At 44.2% G+C, this 22,856-nt stretch overlaps 1 long non-coding RNA gene across 1 annotated transcript; it reads left to right on the forward strand.

Moving 5' to 3' along the window:
- Nucleotides 1-20: 20 nt before the first annotated feature.
- On the forward strand, nt 21-8,054 carry LOC309519156. The gene is made up of 3 exons (XR_014213696.1): nt 21-221; nt 5,717-5,823; nt 6,109-8,054. It is a non-coding gene; the product is annotated as an uncharacterized lncRNA (long non-coding RNA).
- Nucleotides 8,055-22,856: the final 14,802 nt, after the last annotated feature.

The raw sequence follows: 22,856 nt of genomic DNA on the forward strand, positions 1-22,856 counted from the left end.
CTTGGGAGAGAGAACGAGGGAAGCGCGCGAGGAGGATGGGGAAAGGCGCGTGCTCGCTGGGGGGGCGGGAGCGCGCGGTTTTTTGGCGCGAAGCAAAGCGCGGGAGAAAAGGCGCGAAGGCTCATTTCGCTTTTTTCCCCTGAGGAGAAGCTTTCGCTCATTCCTCTAACCTGAAGGAAAGGTGTCTGGGCTCAAAGCCCGTCGCAGCTCTTCTCTCGCATGTGGGTTGAAACCGTGAAATTAATAATAATAATAATAATAATAATAATAATAATAATAATAATAATAATGTGTGGTGGGCAGTGTCCTGTAGTGGCTACAGTCACTTACGGACTTATTGTTAAAACCGTGTTTATGGAAGACAGTCTTACTCGGCTAGGAGTGATCGCCAAATAAGAACAGTGCTAGACCAGGCCCTGGGAGACCAGGGTTCAAATCCCCTCACTTATCCATGGAGCTCACCAGCCTCTCTTCGCAAGGTTGTTGTGAGGATGAAATGAGGAGGAGGAGAGCCAAGTGTGCCACCTCGAGCTCTTTGGAGGAAAGGTGGAATAGCAATGTAATAAATAAAACTGGGGAAACCTGGGCGCAAGTCACTCCTCAGCGCCACAGCACTTGTACATTATCTTCTGCTAGTCTAACTCATCTTCTTAACCTACCTTGTAGCCTTATGAGGCTTTGCCCTCGGGTGGGAAAAATATTGCGCCTGGGAAAGGGAAGTGGGAGTCAACAGACACTCAAGGAATAGTTTCGGAGAAAAGGCTTTTATTTCTACCATCCATGAACTGGTAGAAGGAGCAAGTGTGATAAGTCACAAAAAGCATGCACGAAATTCAGTCATGTGCACAAGCATATATACCCCTTTCCAGTTCCCTCCTCCTTTCTCCTCCCTCAGGAGTCCTGCCCCATGTTGAGGTTCCTGAGCATGTACAGAAAGCTGCCTTGGGACTATTGTGGACTCTTGGCAGGAAAGGGGGTGAGGGGGTTTTTAGAGTGTTCCCGTTGCAGTGGCGTAGTGTGGGGGGTGCAAGGGGGCCGGCCGCACTGGGCGCAACATCTGGGGGTTAGGGTTAGGGGGCGCAAATCCACGGGTTAGGGGGCGCAAATTACTTACCTTGCCCCGGGTGCTGACAACCCACGCTACGCCACTGTCCCGTTGTTTCATTCTTGTGCTTTGGCATGGTTCCCGGGGAGAAAGCAAGTTGCAATGTGGTTCTGAGAAAGGCCTGAGAAGACAATGGGCTCTGTTCTCTACCTTGTTGCAATCTTTTTAGTTACAGCAAGCAGAATGTTTCTGATGCTTAGCTGCTGAGAAAATGGTTTTGAAAAGCTTTGAGAAGCTTTGAGCCTGCTTGGGGGGGGGGGGTGACTTCGGGCCTAGGTGAGGTCACCTGTCCTCACCTTCCTTCAACCTCACAAGGCTGTTGTGAGAATAAAAGTGAGAGAATGTGTGCTTTTTTAATAAAAAAGGAAGGGTAGGATTGAAATGTAAAAGCAAGCACTCTGCACATTGCTCAGAGGCATTTTCTTTGTTACAATGCAATACTATGAGCTGTGGTAAGTCTGGGCACATTTAAAGCACCCTTCAGGGACAATGACCCAAGAGATGTGTGAGAAGAAACTACACCTTTTGTATTTCATATTTATTACTTTATACAACATGACTTTCCTCTGTGGTGCTCAAGGTAGCATAAATAGATTCCCCACCAATACTTCACCCCAACGCCGTAAAGCAGACGGGGCTGAGAAGTAGTGACTCGCCATGGTCCTGCAGTTTTTGCAAGTGATTGTTATTCATTTGATTTATTTATTTAAAACCTTCATGTATCTCTGAACTGCAGTCGTCTTGAAATAGTTTACAGTGGTGCCCCGCAAGACGAATGCCTCGCAATACAAAAAACTCGCTAGACAAAAGTTTTTTCCGTTCGCGATTTGCCTCGCAAGACAAATTTCCCCTATGGGCTTGCTTCGCAAGACGAAAACGTCTCGCGACTTTTTTCTTTGACTAAAAACAAAGACATGTTTTGTTTATAAAGTTAATTTATTTTCCCTTAAATTTTTGAACTGCTCTTTACAGTATGTGTGACTTTAAAGAGCAGTTAATAAACTGTTGTTGTACCAAATTTGGCTTTGTTTGGACTTTTTTTGACCATAGGAACGCATTAATTGATTTTCAATGCATTCCTATGGGATTTCGTGCTTCGCAAGACGAAAAATTCGCTAGACGACAAAAATTGCGGAACGAATTAATTTCGTCTTGCGGGGCACCACTGTACAAAGATACAATGCCCCAAAAGTAAACATCAGTTATAACGACAAAAACAAGCATAAAATGCCTGCTGGCAGGAGTGTCAGCTTGGCCCTGCGATCGTGGGTGCCTGGGGCCATGCGTGTCACACAGTGTGCATGGCCCTGGCACCGAAATTTGTGGGTGCCCTGTCCCTTCCTGGGGAATTTTGTTCCCCAGGAAGTTGGCAGCTATGCCCACTGGAATAAAAAAAAGTCTTCAACAGGTGCCATAAGGGAGGAAGGCCTGTCAGACATCAACTGGAAAGGAGTTCCATAAAATTGGGTGCACAATGTAGCTGGAGCCTCCAGACCGGGCTCAAGGGTAGCCACGCATAGAGCACATTGCAATAATCAAGTTGTGTTGCCATGTTGCTTTGCACTGTGAGAGGAATGGCGATGTAGCAATTAAATAATAATAATTTTTCATTTGCATTTTTTTTAATTCCGCAAATGCTTTGTACAAACTTTTTCTATAGCTTCAAATGTAATGGTGATAAGAAATCTCCACCCTCCTACTCCCAAATTAATTCCCTGCCTTTGTTTTTGGTTTGTTTTTCAAATTCGAAGCCTTTATATTGCTAACCAGATACATTATTAACCACCCAGTGCCAAAGTCTTATTCATATCATCACCTCCTTTATAACATTCCCAATATTCTTCAAGGCTGAATCCTTATTATTCCAATATGTTATAAAAATTGAGCGTTTTTTCTCACTGCCTTCCTTATCGAAACATAATAATGCTTGTTAATCATTTTTTAATATTGCTTTTTAAAAATGTATTTAATCAAAACCATACAATTCAAAACCATGTAAGAAATGAGGCAGGGGTTCCCACACTCCCATTTCCATCCCCACAGATCACTTTACAATTGCTCTCGGTGGACCACTTAATGATGTTTCTGCTTGTTGTATCAATGGTAAAGCACTTCAGTAGATGCTGCATGATTTTTAATGGTATTTTCACCAACACTCCATGAACCACCTGAATGAAGCTCATGGACCAACTGGCGGTCTATGAGTCACACAGTATGGGAATCCCTGAAACAAGGAAATAGAGAAAGAAGGAAGGAAATACAGAGAATAAAAATGAAAATTAAACTTCTCCCACAACAAAAAAAGAGAGGTACAGATTTGGGTCATAATTCTTGGGAAGAATAATAGCATGTTGGTTAATTGTTCACTCTTTTTCCAATGTCCAGGCTGTGAAAGTCATTACCTACACAGCAAGATTGGCTACATCTGTCCATTAGAGGGAGGCAGCAGTAGAGGTACTAGAAGTTTGCAGAAGTATCAAAGTTTAGTCCTATAGAACGAACCCTCAAAATAGCCCAGTGTAAATTCTGACTGGCTGTTTTGTGCAGGGCGGAAAATCAGGGGTGGGGCCATCCTGCCTAGCCCTGAGCTGGTGCCAAACAGAGTCCTTGGAGGACAAACCAGACGCTTCACAGGGCAAGAACCTTGAGCAACAGACAGGGCCTCCTAGCACCAGTGCTGAGAATCTTCCTGTGGAGCTGTCTAGGTTGAGACCTGCTGAAGAACTTTGTCAGAGGAGAAGGAGGAGCAAAAGCCACCGCTCAGTCTCTGAGAAGATTGGTGCCAAAAGGCCCAGAGTCCAATCCAAAGAGCCATGACACAACATATGTCTACAGACTTTGAGTCATCATGTGGCTCATGAGTAAGGGGTCTACTTGTGAATGTGCAGTCCCTAAAACTTATTTACTACCAAACAGCTGCAGCTAGAACAGGCATCTCCAAACTCGGCCCTCCAGATGTTTTGGGACTACAGTGGTACCTCAGGTTAAGTACTTAATTCTTTCTGGAGGTCCGTTCTTAACCAGAAACTGTTCTTAACCTGAAGCACCACTTTAGCTAATGGGGCCTCCTGCTGCCGCTGCGCTGCCAGAGCACAATTTCTGTTCTCATCCGGAAGCAAAGTTCTTAACCCGAGGTACTATTTCTGGGTTAGCGGAGTCTGTAACCTGAAGCGTATGTAACCCGAGGTACCACTGTACAACTCCCATCATCCCTAGCTAACAGGACCAGTGGTCAGGGATGATGGGAGTTGTAGTCCCAAAACATCTGGAGGGCTGAGTTTGGTGATGCCTGAGCTAGAATGTGGTTTAGGAGGCCACAGAATATAAGGTGATAGGGCTTGGCTTAACTGAGACTATGCTGTACCTTGGACTGTACTTTCTTGGACAAGTGTTTTGGTAAAAGGTTTTTACCTAATTGGACTGAGACCCCAGGCTTTGAGAGAATCTTCTGGAGCACAACAGGGAAGGGAACAGCTGGAATTTTGGGCAGCAATGCTCCACAATGCAACATTTTGTTGCAGGCCCCACTTGTATTCTCAGTTCAAGGCAGGGGACAGATCTGAATGAGGGACTACCTGATTAATTACTCATTTTCATTTTTTAAAATCCATATCCCACTTCTCCCTCCGCAAAGAAGCTCCTTGCAGCAGCCGACAAAAATATATGTGAAAATGATCCAAACATTAAAACCCAAATTACCAAACTAGAAACAGCAGCACATAAAGAGCAGAACTAACAATATATACATTAAGCTGCAACAGAATTAAAAAGCTTGTTTAAAAATGAGTATCTTCAGTTGCTGGTGGAACACGAATAAAGAGAAAGGTTGTTTTTATTCTTTTGTTAGAATTTTTAAACAGGGTTTATATGCAGCTTAATCATCAAATCCTCTAAGCAGCTTACCTAAAATATATTTAATAAAATTACCAATAAAGTCAGCAGTTTAAAAAATATGCGTTGTAAAATAATATGTACATATTAAAATCCATGTCAAATGTAGGTGTCTGGGTAGGCTCACTTAAACAAAGGAAATCTTTAGCAGCTCCCCCCAAAAAGTACAGCACTTGCCTGATATCAAAGGGCAGAAGTTCCAAAGTTTAAGTGCTGATCTTTGGTATTGATCCTGGAGCTGAGACTCAGCTAAGGTTAACTCTGCCTGCCCTCTAGCGGCTAACGGTAACAAGCCCCCACCCATTCATAGTCAAGTCTTCTTGTTTCCAGTTCCATCTGCACCATACATTTAAAGCACTCCTATGTCACTTTAGCAGTCATGGAGAATTCTGGGAACTGCAGTTTGCTCAAGGTGCTGAACTTGCAAAGCTACGATTCTCAGTACCCTTAAGAATCTGCAGTTCTCAGGAATCTCCACGACTACTGAAGTGGTATAATACTACTTAAAATGTAAGGTATTAATGTTTCCTTTGTTAGGAGAGCTTTACACAGCTCTTCCTATAAGGAATTTTTTTTAAGCAAATCTATGTTGGCAAGATCCAAACATGAGTTGAACCACATTTTGTTAGGGCAGAACCTGATTCTGACACTCGCCAAAAACATTGTGGACTATTTGCAAGCCTCAAAGTGAATTCCTCCCTTTGATGTGACTTTTTGCAGGCCTCAAGTACTAAGGCTGAAATAATGGCACCATTGGCGCAGACTACACTGATTCGAAGCCAGTCTCTGTCTGTGGCTGAAGCACCCTGCAAGGACTGGATGATAAGGTTAGCTTGTGCAGAAACATTGCTTACAACCCCTGGACTTTCACATTTACAGCCAATGGGGATTTTGCTGCTGATTACACCAAGATTGTGGCTTATAGTTTATGACCGAGCTTTGAAGTTCTGACATGTGTCAGCCAGCCAGTGAGGAGAGCTAAGTGCTAAACAGCAGGATCGAGTTCAACTTTCCTGGCTATTGAGCACTAGTGTGCAGTACGTGCAACAGAGCTTTGTTATGAGAACGAAGTGTTGTTCGGTATTAAAGCCATATGTCTTTTGCTTTGACAGGCAAGGTCAATACAATTGCGGAGAAGTCTAACATGGGCAATATGAGATATGGCACATCCTTTTTGCTTGGTGAGGCCAAGCGCATGGTGGAGATGGACGGATTGTCTAATATTAGCACCATCAGCCTTCGCTGTTGCCCACATTTTGCTTTGTCATCTTAGTGCTAAGCAAAGATAAAACTTCAATTTAATACGTATTAAACACACTGCTTGAAAAATACAGCTGATGTTTATATGTTTATGAGCATATAACTCTTAATTTTGTGCAAACAGCATGCATCAGTTGTTTATTGGATTGAGGGAGGAAAAATCCTTTAAAAAAACACCGCACACACCAGCCTGCTGCTTTTGATGCCCATCAATAATTAGGCAGTAAAGGAACCAGATTTTTTTCCACAGGTTTCATTATTACTCATCCAAGCTGTTTTCACATAGATGCTGCCAAAGAAAGCGATACCCATGCAACATATTCATGCAAGTCAGCTATATATTTCGTGACGCGATAAATATATTACGAAAGAGAGCTTTATAGCTGTAGTGGAAATATTTTTATTTTTTTTTTAACTTCATTGCCCTAAGGGCTGTCTGGCAGACTCACCATCTCTCTTCAGCCCACGGATTGGATTTTTAATTTTTAATTTAGCATTGACAATTTCAGCTGCCTTCAAAAGAGCTTTGTTCTTTTTGGAAAAGGCCTTTGTGTTCTAGTTTGTGTCATTTGCTGCGTTTGAGGCACTGTTTTGAAATGTCTAACCCTGAAATTTAGGAAGAAAGATTTAGGGCACAGATGGGCTAATAAAGCTGGATTTTTGCTCAGATGCCTGCTGAAGGCTTCAGCCTGCAACTAGCAAATACTAGGGAACCCCAAGCAAAAATTTTATTTACCTTCTAGCATAGAGCCGAGAAAGCTCCAGTATGTGGAGACCAATCATGGCCTGCTAAGAAGTCCAATTTGGCCCTCCAAGCCATTTCCCCCCCTAAAACCACACCCACCTGACATCACTGATGACATTGACTGATAGGTAGGGCAGGGTGTAATCCTCCAATGGCTGTGCTGAGGGAACAGGACCACACAGTTTAGGCAGCAAGGTTTAATCTTCATTCATCAGCTGATGAGGACACTCAACTCTCACTCTCCCCTCCTCACAGTCCCAGTTTTCCTTTTTCCTTTTCTTACTGACCCTTAGGACACATCAGTACCGTACATCTAATTCACACAGTTTCCCCCAAGGGATCCTGGAAACTGCTGCAATGTTTTAAGGGTGCTGGGAATTGCAGCTCTGCGATGGCAAGCTATACTTCTCAGGATTTTTTTGGGGGGGGAACCATGTGCTTTAAATGTATGGTGTGGGTGTGACCCCAGTGTCCCATGGTTTCTGAACAGGGGCAATTCTCACTGGGCTGGTTTGGTGAAAGGGCTGCCACCTGGGGAGTGGGGGTGATTTTTATTTTTTAAAAAGCTGAGACCCTCTAGTTTTTCAAAAGAATTTGAAAGCCTTGCTATCACTTCATCATTGCTCCTGCTCTGAAAAAAGTCCTGGAACTATGCTTGCCTGCATTCCCCTCAAGGCAGATCCATCCATGAGGCCAAGGTGAGGTGGCCACCTCAGGTGGCAGGATCCACAGGGACAGCAGTTGATCTTTCTTCCCCCACCACCTTTGTTCCTAATACAGATCTTCTCTCACCTCTTCTTCCCTGGCAGGGAACAAGCACCATTTTGGGGTCCACCTCAGGTGGCAAAATGTCCTGGGCCGGCCCTGATTCACTATGCCAGGGCTTTCATCATGAATTCATCGTGTCCATGCTATACTTTTCATAGGCTATTCCTATTAATTCTTCTTCTATATATTTTGTTATCTTGCATTGAGTATGGATTTTTTTTCTTCAAAATAAAAGCCTGTTTCTTTTCATTAGTAAACCTTTTAGAGGATACTTCATTTCTGTTTTTGCCAGTAGCAGGTTTGAAGAATAATTATGAAGAACATGGGCATTAAGGCAGCTGATGGACTTATTCTGTAGGAGTGTTCGCTGGCGCTGTGTGTACCCTGAATTACAATGTGAGTTGGGCTGATTCATGGAAGGTTCTCCACCCCCTCCCCTCCCCAACGCTGTCAGCTTGGTCTCATTTCTCTGGAAAAACTTTCCCGAAGACTCTCTGCCTGGGAAAGAAAATCACATCCCCATGGCTCCATTTTAGAAAAGTCTACAGCCCTACTTGGGAACCTCTGGCCCTCCAGATATTTTTGGAATCCCATAATCCCTGAGCTCTGACAACACTGGCTGGGGTTGATGGGTGTTAGAGTTCAACAACTTAAATTTTAAAAATGCTCAAAATGTGTAATATAGCCTTGAATTCTGCCTCTGTCCTTACATCCCACTTTCCTTCTATCTTTCTTCCTGTACTGTTTTTGTTAGTGACTGATGATGAGAGAATTATTTCTTCACCCCCGTTACATTCACAATGCCAGAACGTCAGGTGTTTGGCCATGATGTGTCGTCTGCTTCCTCTTGCATTCTAATGGGCATTAGAAAGGAAAATGAATGTTGGCAGCTCTTCAGGGATGCTTGATTAACTCAGAAAGCCATAGTTTCCACACAGTGCAATCTCTATAAAGAGAATTATCTGCGTTTCTTTCATTCATACTTTGGTCTCTTAATCAAACTATGCAAAATAAAGAAACAAAAGGAGACGTTGATCCATTAACAAAATGCCAGCACTGCAGTCATTGCCATAATCTAATTCCAAACAGTTGCACTTTTCCAAGGGCGCAAACACACATTTCTAATTACTACTAGGTGACTCTTTCCTGCATGAAAAGTATCTCCAGTTAGGAAAACTTTTGCACAGCTTCACATACAATCAAGCTGGCACCCAGGAATTTTGGACGGAGAGGGCTTATGTGAAGGACATGCAATATACAAATGTGTCACTAGATGGCGACAGTGAGCTATGACAAATTCAATGTATTTTTCAAAACTTTTTTTTAAAAAAAGCATTTTCACAGCATTTTTTATATGTGTGTAGATTCTACCCCTGTCAAGGGCTGTATTTTCCCTTGGGGATAACCCATCAGGGACTGCAGGCCAATTGTGGACGGGGTTAAAGCCAAAAGAGGGAGGGATTAGTAGGGGTGAGGAATGAGGCCACTTGTTTCTCTCTCTTTTTCTGCCACCTCTTTTTCTCTTGGTATTCCCCCACCCCAATAAAGCCTGAGGCCACAGCCTTGCTAAAGCTTCTCTGGTCATTGCCTAGAAGAGTGACTGCCTGGGAACTACAGGTATGGTGCTTTGGGTTTCACAATGCAAGAAGTGTGGGTTGTAAATGCCTAAGGGCTCCCCAGAATCTAGAGCTGGCCCTGGTAACCTGTAGTTTAGCCCAGTGTTTTTCAACCACTGTTCCGCGGCACACTAGTGTGCCGCGAGATGTTGCCTGGTGTGCCGTGGAAAAAATTAAAAAGATTTTTTTTTTTTTGTAAAAGTCAAATTAGGTCCTAATCTATCCCTCGAGCGCCCCTTGTCCGTTATTGTGACGCATGAAGCGTGTTCCCGCCCACTCCCCTCCCTCCCTTGCTTCTCTCTCTCTCTCTCTGTGGCGCTCTCCGCCACTTCCTGCTGGGCATGCGCAGCTCACCTCGCGCTTCCGTTCCGGCCCCTCCTTCCCCCGACTACCCGGCCGCTCCGTTCCTTTCTCTTTCTCGCGTGTCAGAGAGCGGCGGCGTGAGCGCGGCGGTTCCCTCAGGGCTGACGGAGGGCTCAAGGAGGAGGAGGCAGGACGTGGAGGCGGAGAAAGCGGCGGCGGCCACCCCCCACCTCCGGCTCCAGGCCCGTGTAGAAAGCTGAGGGGGAGAGATAGATAGAGGTGGGCGGCGGCGGCAGCGACGACCACGACCAACCGCCACAGTAGTTGTAGCAGTGGCGGCGGCAAGCAGGGACTCCCGCTCTCTCTCCGTCGTGTCTCTCTCTCTCTCTCCCGGGCCCGTCCGTTGAGTCTCCCGCGTGCCTCGGCTACAAGATGAGCATCGAGATCCCGCCGGGTCTGACGGAGCTGCTGCAGGGCTACACGGTGGAGGTGCTGCGGCACCGGCCGCCGGACCTGCTGGCCTTCGCCGCCGAGTACTTCGCCAAGCCGCGCTCTCCTTCCTGCCTCGCTTTGCTGCCTCCTCCCCCCCCCCACCCCCAAAGCTTGGAGGTTCCCCAGCGCCGACCCGCAGGTTTGACCCCCTTCTCACACCTGTTTGCGCTCCTTGCACGGAATGGGGCGGATGGGGAGGAACGGGGCTCGCCGCTGCCTCCGCTCGCCCTCCCCCCCTCCGCCGGCGGTCCCGTGATTCTTGGCTTTTTGGCGGTTGGCACAGAAGGAAGGCAAGGGAGAGGGGGAAAATTGAAACTTACACTTTCGTGCGTCCCTTCCGGCATGGCGCTGCGCGCTGACGTCACGGGGCTGTAATGGTGGTGTGCCTCGAGATTTTTTTCATGAAACAAGTGTGCCTTTGCCCAAAAAAGGTTGGGAAACACTGGTTTAGCCAATGGCTGTTGCAGAGAGGATTTTCTCAGTGGTTGTTCTTCCATTGGCTGCCTAGTTCCCCTCCTCCACTGAATTGCTATCTTGCTAATTGCTTCATAGATTTAATCTGTTTAGTATCAAATGTAAGACACACTTTGTGCCTTTTGCTGCTGCCGATTGTTCATTTAGGCTGTTTCCTTATCTTACAGGTGGCTTATTCTAGCAATTTTTTATATATTGATTTGTTTAAGTTGTTCCACATTGATTGTAAGCTGCCTCGGGCACATTTTATGGAAAGGAAGAATATTAAAAAGAAAACCTTAAATAAATGAAATTATAGTTAATGGAAGGAATTTCACAAGCAGTCTCCTTATTTGTATTCCATGTGGTCACACATGCATTTGCAATTTGTTCATAATTTTATTTAGAAAGGGCATGGGTTTGCCAGAGCTTCTGTGAAAGCAGCTCTTAGTTAAATCTAGGAAAGTGTGAAAATCAGTCAGATCAGATGTACATGTCTACAGTCAATCTCTCACTTGCCTTTAAGTTCTTTTTTCCAGTTCGTGTGGGCGCTGGCAGCTAATGCAGGTTTCAATCAAACGTCAACAAGCAAAATTCCTCCTGCCCTACAGACAGCCACAAAAATGAATCAGCGATATATTCACACTACAAATTCATTTAGACCCCTGTCCAGACTCGGTGAGGCACAGCAAGTTGAGGGCATCACATTTCATGTTCGTGAGATTCTTTTGTTTTTGCCAAAAGGTATCTTCAAATGTGAAACAGCATGCTCTTAAAATTGGAAAACAACATCTAATGGGGGGGGGGGATTGAATTTCTGCCCAAAGATGGAAAAAGTGTCTAATTTAGACATTACTTCCCAATTTGGTAATGAATTGCATCTAATTGCCTCTTAGGGAGAGAAAGACATTATGGCAGTAGACCTGCGCCATGTCTGCTCTAAGATTTGCTATAAAGGGAGTGGTGTGATTTAGAGTATATCCAGTAGGAGGGGTGCATATCCTTCCCCCCCCCCCCCGCTTTTTCTACCTGAATTGTTTAAGGCAGCTATGTCAGCCCTTTTTGCAGCAGAATCAATGCTCTGGGGGTACCTTGTAGTCCAACCATGTTCTTGTTGCAGAATTTTGTTTTCATGGACTAGTGCTCTCTTTGTCAGATGTGTGAGAAGTGTTCTGCCCCCAGCCAGTAGAAAAATGGGGCATGGCCACAGATGGGAAAGGGTGTTACTTAATGGGTATGTTTAAGAAGCACAGAATAACAGTACCAATAGTAAGAAGGCATTATTTTCCTTTCTGCTCCGTATCCGTCGTATACAGCACTGTTTCTGTTCCACGGCAGTTTACCTCCTGCCAAAAATTAATCTATTCATCCCACCGCATGCTATGGCAAAATTATTTCGCTTACACAGTTAATTAAATAAATTACATTGTGTGCTACCGACCAACAATAACAGACAAGACAGTGTATTGGGATCAAATAAGGCCACAACTTTTTTGATTGACAGGTGTCAGAGGTTTGGCATAGGCATTGGGTCACACCATGAACTTCCAGGCCCACTGGCTGGAAGTAAAACCTAGGTCAACCCGACAGCAGGAGGGGGGACCTATGACCTCAAAATGGCGATCCCACAGTGGGTGCTTCTAGTTGATGTAACTAGAAGCACCCACTGTGGGATCGCCATTTTGAGGTGTGCTGTGGCTCCATCCGCTGCCTGGGCACCTGGACAGAAGCAACTTCCAGATTCCTTTAACTGGATACCCATGATTTGTAGGGGCAGGTAGAGGCTACAACCTCCCCTCCAACCAATACTAAGGCTTTCCCAATGTCAAAGTTGTGACGATTCCTATGAAGTAGGCGAACCCACAAGGCGTAAGCCAGTTTGCCTGTCCCTGATTGGATGAATTTGAGTAGGTCTGAATACAAGGCCTGACTGGCAAGACAAGGCTAGGCTGCCTTGCTGGCCAGGGAGCCACGCAAGAAACAGGGCTTCGTCTGGACTGCGATGCAGCACATTGGGACCCAGCCACAATTTTGCTGCACCAAAAGGTTTAGCGGACTTGTCATTATGTTATTTCCTCTCAGTTCAATGGAAGGAAATTCAATGTGAATGGGTGGGGGGGAGGCATTATCAATTACATGTCACTGCAGACTGAAAGCAGTAACAACAACAAATACCAGTTTTATTCACAGGTATTTGATTGATTTCTTTTCTGAACATGGAATGAAATAGCAAACGTCAGTAATTTCTACTTCCACTTGCATTTTTGTCGGGATTCTCTGACATCCCTCTACACCAGTACATACAACCTCCTTTTCCAGCTTAAGGAAACGGTCTAGTTTGCAGTTGGCAATTTGCATCTTTGTATGTCAAAAAAAAAAAAAAAGACACTGCAGCAATGGGTTGATAGCAGCATTGTTGTTTGCACTAGAAATGTATTGCTGGCGATGAATGCTTTAGTTAGGGCTTTCAGTACAAAAGAGGTGGAGGAGTAGCAAGGACAGCCCCAAATGCAGATTCAGCATGAGGCAGAAAACGCAGGGACCAAATAGGCTTTCAAAAGCAATTAATGAGGTCCATGGAACAGTCAGATCCTTTCTGCAGCCTCTGCTGACCCTTCCACGTCTTAGCATCATCTGCCCATTCAGAATGCTGCTCTGAGATTGCAGAGAGTGGTTCAAAAGAGTGTTTTGATCCATATTGCTCATTGTAAGTAAAAGACAACTTCACACAACCAGGAAAGGCTGGGGGGAATTTCCTGAGGTTTAATAAGCAGTAATAGTTTGCTGGCAACAGGCTCAGCCTGCCTCAGTGCTTGCCAACTCTCCATGGGGTTTCAAGTGGATTCTTTGCTTTCTCTATGGCATATCATATTGATGGAGCCTGGGAAAGGCCATCAAAGCCTGCCTTGTCTTTTGACTTCAAATAGGGATGACAACTAAATTCAATTCCGTTTGTATTTAAAAGGGAACTCAACCTAATCTGCACTGCCCAAAACAATGTTGTTGTTGTTATGTGCTGAAGTTCTCACCCTGGGCCAGCAGGGGGATACTGTAGATAGTTATGTAAATAAGGGATCGAAAGTGACGTTCAGTGATTGGATAGCTTTAGAAAATTGTTACAGTTATGTTGTACTGGAGCTCTATATAAGCAGGCTGACTGAACCCTTCAGTTCAGTTCTGTTCTGGCCTATGAATAAACAAGAGCTGTTTGAAGAATCGCTGTGTCGTCTGATATGTTCACCCACAACTTAACAGTTGTTGTTGTTGTTTAGCCGTTTAGTCGTGTCCAACTCTTTGTGAACCCATGGACCAGAGCACGCCAGGCACTCCTGTCTTCCACTGCCTCCCGCAGTTTGGTCAAACTCATGCTGGTAGCTTCTAGAACACTGTCCAACTATCTTGTCCTCTGTCGTCCCCTTCTCCTTGTGCCCTCCATCTTTCCCAACATCAGGAACTTTTCTAGGGAGTCTTCTCTTCTCATGATGTGGCCAAAATATTGAAGCCTTAGCTTCAGGATCTGTCCTTCCAGTGAGCACTCAGGGCTGATTTCCTTAAGAATGGATAGGTTTGAATCAAAACACAGCCATCCTTCAAAATTTTCTAAATTTTGCAACACAGTTCACCAGCCAAGTAATGTGTACAAAATGCATATACTAGGAGAAAGCAAGCACACACATCCATAAAACAAAACAAAAGTGCATTATATTAGGGGAAATTTATTTGCAAAGAAAATCTGTATGTTAGGCAAAATTGTATACACAAATGTGTTATAGTGGGAGGGGGGAATCACACCAAAATGCTGATAAATATTCACTAGCACTTTCTGGAGTGGGGCGGGATCACAAACTGATAGGGAATGTGGAGAACTGAATTTAAGATTAGATTAATGAGAAATGGAGAGAACCTGACTCATGGTGACAAGCAACCACAAACCTTTGTAAGATTTTATTTGCCCGCATTTAATTATTTATATAAAAATAAAGGACAACTTTTCAATTCTTTCAATGATAATGGAATAATAAACAAAAGCATTACAAGAAAAACAGATCAAAAAATAAATCAAACAAAACCATTACAAAGCAAAACGGCATTAAAACCCAAGGAGAAAGCGTAAGCACAGTAGAAATCTGTCTTAAAATACCTGGTTTGTGACTGGGTGAGGTTTTTGTAGTATCTGTCTAAGAACAAGAAGAGAAAGTACTTAAGTGGACCTAGCTAAGGAGGGAATTCCACAACTGCGGTGTCAACCACCTTGGACAACAAAGGTGTCTCTGTTCCTTGTACACATTACTTGGACTTGGACCTTAACTAATGAGAGACCAGAGCACTTAGCCTGTGATGCTTCTCTTAAAGCCACACAGGCTCATATGAGAACATGTCTAGTGTTAACCCTGCATTCCCTTCGCCTCTGGCTTCAAGATACCTCATACACTGAAGATGAGGATTCTGACTCCAGGATCATGACAGCTACCTGCTAGAAATAACAGAAATGAAGGGTGTTAAGCACCCAAATAGATGAAAGTTGATGTACAGAGCTTTGACCTTCATGCTTATGATAATTGTTTGTGTCTGTGCACAGCTGCAGTATCAAATGATGATGTTTACAGTTGGGATGGGGCAGGACTTGTAAGCTATCTTCTCCAATCCCTGGGTCCATGCAAGAAAGCCAGAGTTGAACCTCCCCAGCAGAAATCTGGAATCTCCAGATCTGCCTCAAATGCTGTAGGCAAATGTTTGGTTGTAACCAAAATTGCTTTGAATACTTCCGGCATTGGGGGACGGGGGGAGACAGCCTGCCTTTTCCAAACTCCACCAGAACTTAGCCAAGTCACTCATCAGAAAAAATTATTATATATTCAGTCAGCGTAATATTTTCCCTCTGATCCAGTTCCCACGATCGGTTCCACATCAATCATAATAACAGTTCAGATGGCTGAAAACCCACACAGCCTTCTGTGCTGTGGTTCCTGTTTCATTTTGAACAGAGGGGTTTTTTCTCCCCTACTTATCAGCCGAAACACTGGCATCTGTTGAATATCACATTTCGTTGCAGCAGGAGAGCTCTCTGTGTAAAGCGTTGCAAAAAGAAAAAGGTGCCCCTAACGAAGATCTTCAGTTCTTTCAGTGTCACTGCCACCACCATTTATCATATCAAAAACCAAGCTGTGAACTGGTGTTGGCTCAATGAATTGTTCCTCTAGCTTCCCACTCTTGCCCAATTCAATTGCAGGGTGATCAGCTTACAGTGCAATGCTCTGCATAGATACTCAGAAAGAAGTCCCATTGGGTTTAATGGGACCAACTTCCAAGCATGTACAGGATTTCAGCCTTATACTCTGATCCTAGCTTTATTATTGCTTCAATTGCTGAGCTACAAGTGTAGAAATCTGCTACTGTATATTTAAGGTGCATCCTATGCTAAGAAAATTACTTTCCCTGGAATAATTACAAGGTAGTTTACAAAAACATGAGCAACACATGAACAATCAGGGCCGTCTTACCCATAGGCACCAGGGGTGTAGGGCACCTGGGTGCCGGGCTCTCAGGGGCACCAGGCTGAGAGTCCGGTGCCCGAGAGTTGAGTTTGGGGAAGAGCCTGTCCATCGGTTAGAGTGCCACAGCAGGCTCTTCTGCTGCGGGCAGCTCTGCGCCGCAAGCTCGGGGTTGACCGAGCCAGCAAGACGCTGAGGCCTCCGCCCTCCTGCACTCCTGGGACTGGGCAACTGGGGGGGGGGGCACCAGGTGGATCTTTGCACCCTGGCACCACATATGCTTAAGGCAGCCCTGGGAGCAATACAGACATACAATAATGCAACAATATGTCCAGCTGCTATAAATTCAGATAAACAAAAAGCTGTCCAGAGGTTCGTTAAGAGCTGGAACTAAGAATTAATGAGCTGGAACAGCATGAGTAAATAGATGTATTTTGAACAAGCAGCAAAAGACCAATCCTATATTGTTGTCATACCTCACCCTTTAGTCAAAAAAAGGCAGTCAGTGGTAAGATGGCCCTTGCCCTCAGGCTCACAGTCTAAAAGGACATGGCACATGAGGAAAAAAGAGTGGGAGGGAAGAGAGAAAAGCAAGCTCCAGCACAAGGTCTTAAAGTTACAACCAATGTCATTGGTGGTTCTGCTACACCTCCAAAGGGAGATGATTCCATCAATAGCTCTACTCTGCTCACTATTTATACAGTGATCACATTTTTGCTTTCATCAGTTGCTAAGAGTAGAGCAGGCCGGCTTACTTTTGGCAGATGGAGCTAAGGAAAGGGATAGTGTTCAGGAGGAGAGTGGGTAGGGCTTGTAGCACCGCTGATCTTTTTAAAAAGAAAAATCAGTGAACCGTATTAAAAAAACCTGTTATGATTCATGCTCTGATACCATATTAAGGCCTTGTGTGCACTATACATTTAAAGCAGTGTCATACCACTTTAAACTGCCATGGGTTCTTCTTCCAAAGAATCCTGGGAACTGTAGCTAGTTAAGGATGCTGAGAATTCTTAGGCGACCCTTTCCCCCCCTCATAGAGTTACAATTCACAGACATTCTTGAGGAGAGGGATTGATTGTTAAAACCATTCTGGGAACTATAACTCTGAGAGGGGGAACAGGGGTCTTCTGACAGTTCACAGCACCCTTAACTACAATTCCCAGGATTCTTCAAGCTAAGCCATGGCTGTTTAATGTGAGATAGTTTATTCTGATATTGCTTTAGATGCATAGTGCAGATATGGACTAAGATGGCGGGTAGCAACCTTTACACATGTGCTTCTCTAAGTAGGTATGTCATGATTTGCTCCTGATAGACATTCTGTTGATATTCGTCATCTGGTATCAGACATTCCGTGAACAAAATATCCAAAGAAAACTACAATTCCTCAAAAATGCAATTGGTCTTGAGACTGCCAAAAGCATCTGAAAGGATTTTCTCAGACAGGGTTTAAAGATTCATTATTTGCTTTGTATTTATTTAGTTGTAAGTTTCGCACACAGAGGAGAAATTGGGAAAAACCCAAAGCTTTGCAGTGCCTAGAGCGAAGTCAAGATGTTTTTACTTTTTCCCATTGCACACTGAGTATTGCAATACTCTTCTGCAAATTAATTCATTGAATGCCAATAAGAATCCCTACCGGCAGCCTGGACGCCAGAGGAAATTCCTGTAAATACTGGTTTAGAGTCAAGATCTAGGATTGTGAAACTGACTATTTAAAAGCAAAGGCAAGCACTAAATATGTTCAGGTAACAGAAGCAATCAGGAAATTCATCTGTAGATCAGGCAGGAACCTGGACAATAGTCAAAGAAGAAAGAGTGAGGCAATTGGAGAGAGAGAGCCAAGGGAAGTCTGACGTAGCAGCAGTCAGAATTTCCAGGACTGTGCGCTAATTTTGCACGCACCAGGATTTTATATATAGCTTTCCCTATGGAGCCCTCTAGCCCATCAGAGGAGTAGGCTGAAAGTCAGCCAAGAGCTGAAAAATGTAAACATCCATCAATTATGCCACTTACATAGAATGAGAGAGTGTGCTGTGAACTTCATGGGTTGACTATAGATGGAAAACGTCCAAACACAATCCTGGAAAACTCAGGGCATAACCTGGCTCTTTCCACCCAAATAACAGGAGGGTGGGGATGCACTCTCTACATTAACTTACCATAACTGGGAATGAGAGACCATTTTGATTCAGTTGACATTTAAAGGAGAAGCTACCTAATGACCGCATTCTGAAACAAAACACAGCCATCTTTTGGAATTAGCACTTCTCTGAATTTTGCAATGCAGTTCTCCAGTCAAGTAGGGTAAAATGTAAAAAGTAGAGTAAATGCATACATTAGTGAAAATAACATCCAAAATATTTGAGGGACTGCCCCTCCCCCCAAAGTCGATGGGCATTGCCATTCACATGGTGTGTGCACCGCAGCATGTGTTCTGTTATGCAGAGAGGAGCTTACCTGCCCCCCTCCAATATTTTATTCAAGTTGGCACCCCTGATCTGTGGCCAGGTAAACTGCAATGCTCCTGGAACAGGACATAAACACCAAGCATGTGGCTGACATCATAGTGGTGGATCAGAGGATTTACCATTAACGCCTAGCAGAAATCCGCTACACTCTGTGTGCAGCTTATTCCCTCCTATCTGAGGTCTTGGCTAGGATGCAGATGGGCTGTGGGCAGCCAGCTATGCCACAATCTAGGGTTGGGAAAGCATCTGGATCATGAAGTGCTACCGGCAGAAGGACCCGCTCCGTCGACCAGGCATAGGGCCAGGCTCCTGAACCAATATAGTCAGCAGTTGCAAGAATGAGTTTTTCTATATGTATCAGAATCTGGAGGCCTCCCAAAGGAGTTGGTGCTTTTGTATGCACAGTCCATGACTTCTGCAATCCATCCATTCTGTTCTTGCAGCACTCTTGGTCTGAATAGCTTTAGCTGTTCTACAGGGGAGATGATTAAGAAGGAGGGTCTGGGAGGGGGGGATTCAGAAACTGGAAGGTAAATTCCAGCAATGCCAGGGAGTTTCAATAGTGTGTGTACTAGGACTCAATCTGAGGGCTCCCTTTACACACACTTTACTCGAAGCTTGCAAAGCAAATCCAAATGCAGCCCTTATTAGGAAGAATTGATTGCATTTTCATGAATGGAACAGTGCATATTATATGAAGAGATGTGTGTCTATCCAAGGGATGGAAAACCTGTGGCAACTCCAGATATTGCTAGACTACAACTCCCATCATCCCTGATCACTGGCCAAGCTGAATGGGACTGATGGGAGTTGGAGTCCGACAGCATCTGTTTCCACATACCTGGCCTACCCTCACCACAAATCACTGCTCTGCAAATCATCTAGAGTAACTTTAAATTGATTTGAGTATGGCTAGGGTCCCTAAATGCAGGTGCACAAAAATTATATTGTTACATCACAATGTGGGGCATGAGCCTGAAAATGCAAGCCTATGCACACTTAACCTGGAACCAAACCCCACTGAACACAGTGCAACCTTGTAAGTAAACATCCTTGGGATTTTGCATTCAGTGAAGTTTTCATGCTCAGATGGAACCCTCCCTGGGTCAGCTCCCAGTTTGAGGGGGCTTTGGTAAAAGTGTCCCGTGGGGGGTTCTTTCCTCTGTTGTGGGGTCCTGGTGGGCATTGCCTGATAGTTGTGGCAAGTAGCAGCACTGCTGTGAGCATTGGGCAATTGTGGGAACATAGGAAGCTCCCTTACACTGAATCAGACCGTTGGTCTGTCTTGTTCAGTATTACTGACACTGACTGGCAGCAGCTCTCTAGGTTTTGAGGCAGAAGTCTCTCCCAACCCTACCTTGAGATGTGTTGGATCAAAATTTGGACCTTCTGCATACAAAGCAGATCCTCTGCCACTGACCTACAGCCCTTCCCCTTGGAAGCAGGTGTGCTCTGAAAGGCAATTTTAAAATCTACTGTGTATCTTGGGAGACCGGGATCCATGGGAACCTCACCTCCCATGGTCCCTTCTGCACTGTGCAGCAGGCAGAATCTATTATTTTGATACCATAAATGGACTTTCCCAGTTGCCTCTGACCCACACGCTTATTCATCATTAATGAATAGATTGCTTTTGAACAGTCTGTAGTCCATTCCAAATGGATCCATATTGGGCAGATTTGCAAAATCTGGGTTAAAAATCCAGGTCTGGGGGTCTCTGATAATAAAGAGTATAATGTCACTATAATAGTCTTTTCTTTCTTTCTTTTTAAAGTGCTATAGCAGCTAAGGTAAAGGTAAAGGACCCCTCACAGTTAAGTCCAGTCATGAACGACTCTGGGGTTGTGGCACTCATCTCGCTTTACTGGCTGAGGGAGCCGACATTTGTCTGCAGACAGTTTTTCCGGGTCATGTGGCCAGCATGACTAAGCCACTTCTGGTGAAACCAAAGCAGCGCATGGAAATGCTGTTTACCTTCCCGCCAGTATTTATCTACTTGCACTTTGACGTGCTTTTGAACTGCTAGGTGGGCAGGAGCTGGGACCAAGCAACCGGAGCTCACCCTGTTGTGGGGATTCAAACCACCGACCTTCCGATCGGCAAGCCCTAGACTCAGTGGTTCAGACCACAGCACCACCCGCGTTTAACTAGTAGTAAATGAACCAGTTATACAAGGCCAGGAAATTAGCTGTTGCTAAAGCCATATTCCCCCCATTTCTTTTTTAAAAGAAAAGCCATCTTTTATTACATTTACTGTTGAGTTCCTTCAACGCTGAAAGGAATTTAACCAACAATACTGCAATTGCTCTTTGATTATGTGAGGTCAGGTTCCATCCACAGGCAATTAACATACAAATGTGAAAGAATGAGGTGGCTGACATTTTTGTAAAAAAAAAAAAAAGACATAACATTTAGAGTCAATGCGAGTATTTATTGTTTTTATGAATTATCTCACAGGCAATAAAAAAATATACTGAATGGCATTTCAGTTTTCATAAATCTCCCACACTCTTTTAAATGTGAGGCTTGCTATGGAGTTAGCCACAAATGCCACACTAAACTAATTCCCAGGTTCTGCTGTCAGAAAACTGGATTCTGCAAGAATTGACAACAACAATTTTAAACTCAAAAAATTAAAACCAACAACAAACTAATAAAACTCTTAGCAGCTGGCCACAGATGAAGCTAGTGGCTACTTTTCCAAGTTTTGCATCCAATGACTTTAACATTCAAAGTGGAGGCTTGACAGATGGCAACTGGTTTCCTCTGTTAATGCTGGGCTCTCCAGTGGTTCCAGTTGAGCTCCACTGGGCTCATGCCTGTTCTAGTGACTGCTTCCATTCCTTCTCAGCCTAAATAGGTTCTAAATTATCCTATTTCTCAAAGACTTCCACTCTTCCCAAAGGCAATCCTAGACATCAGAGTTGGAACAACACAACAGGAATTCTTTTTATATGCCAGCTCACACGTTCAAGTTTTCATCCACCCGGCATCGACTTCATATTACGCTTGCCATATATTTTTGCAATACTGGTTTGTGTTTGACTCTGACACAGAAGCTACATATTTTTCTTTTGCAGCAGAAGAGGTGAAGTACTTGGAGGCTGCGGTTGAGAGAGGTTACATTCCAGAATTCAGTAGCCAGTTTTCCAAATCAAGCCATATGTCATGGAAGGGAGGGGATGTCAGAAAACACACTCGGGCAGGTTTGTGTTTATAGAAGGCCTTCCAATCTCTGCAGGCATCATAATGGGTTCTTTGACTCTTATGGTCGTAATGAATATAGGAAACCAGGTTCTGCCCTCTCACTTACACTGATGGGGTCAACAGCTGCTGCCAAGAACTAATGGAAGGCTGGAAATCGATTCTGGAATGAGACATGACTTGTATTAAATGCTGGCTCAGGATGAATGTGATCTCTTAATCAGGGTTGCATATTTAGGGCTTGTCCACATGCTACGTAGTACAAGTGTACACGCTGGGTTGTGTCCTCCTCAGGAAAATTCATCAGCATTTTACCGAGAATTTAACCTAACACAAACATTTCTAGCAAAGCAATTTGTCAAACATAATGCATTTTTAATATGTCATTTTCACCAATAGATGTGTTTTTGTCCATACTTCACACTAGTTTTCCTGAGAGAATGCCTTACCCCATTTGCCCAGTCAACTGTTTTGCTCTGCGGAACTGACCCTGTTACAGGTGCTACATAACACTCATTTCCCATTTGTACAAAATGACAATTTTATGTGGCAGCATCCAAACGTCAGAACTCCCTACCTATGGACACCTGGCAGGGGCCTTCAATGTACTTCAGTGTGGTATAGTGGTTAAGAGCAGTGGACTCGTAATCTGGTGAACCGGGTTCACTTCCCCGCTCCTCCACATGCAGCTGCTGGGTGACCTTGGGCCAGTCACACTTATCTCAGCCTCACCTCACAGAGTGTTTGTGGGGGGGAGGAAGGGAAAGGAGATTGTTAGCTGCTTTGAGACTCCTTAGAGTAATGATAAAGTGGGATATCAAATCCAAACTCTTCTTCTTCTTCTTCTTCTTCTTCTTCTTCTTCTTCTTCTTCTTCTACTACTACTATCCTTTTCAGTGCCTGCTAAAAGCATTTCTGTATAGGAAAGTCTATCCAAACATGCAGGATGTCAACACATGTTTTAATCTGTTTTTCAGCTTACCAGTGGTGTTAATTATTAGTATTTGAATATTTTAAATAGTTGATTTTAACTGGTGTTGTGGTTTTTTTTTTTAC

This window comes from Podarcis vaucheri (genome assembly GCF_965113315.1).
Source record: "Podarcis vaucheri genome assembly, chromosome: 14".
In the NCBI taxonomy this organism is placed as follows: domain Eukaryota; kingdom Metazoa; phylum Chordata; class Lepidosauria; order Squamata; family Lacertidae; genus Podarcis; species Podarcis vaucheri.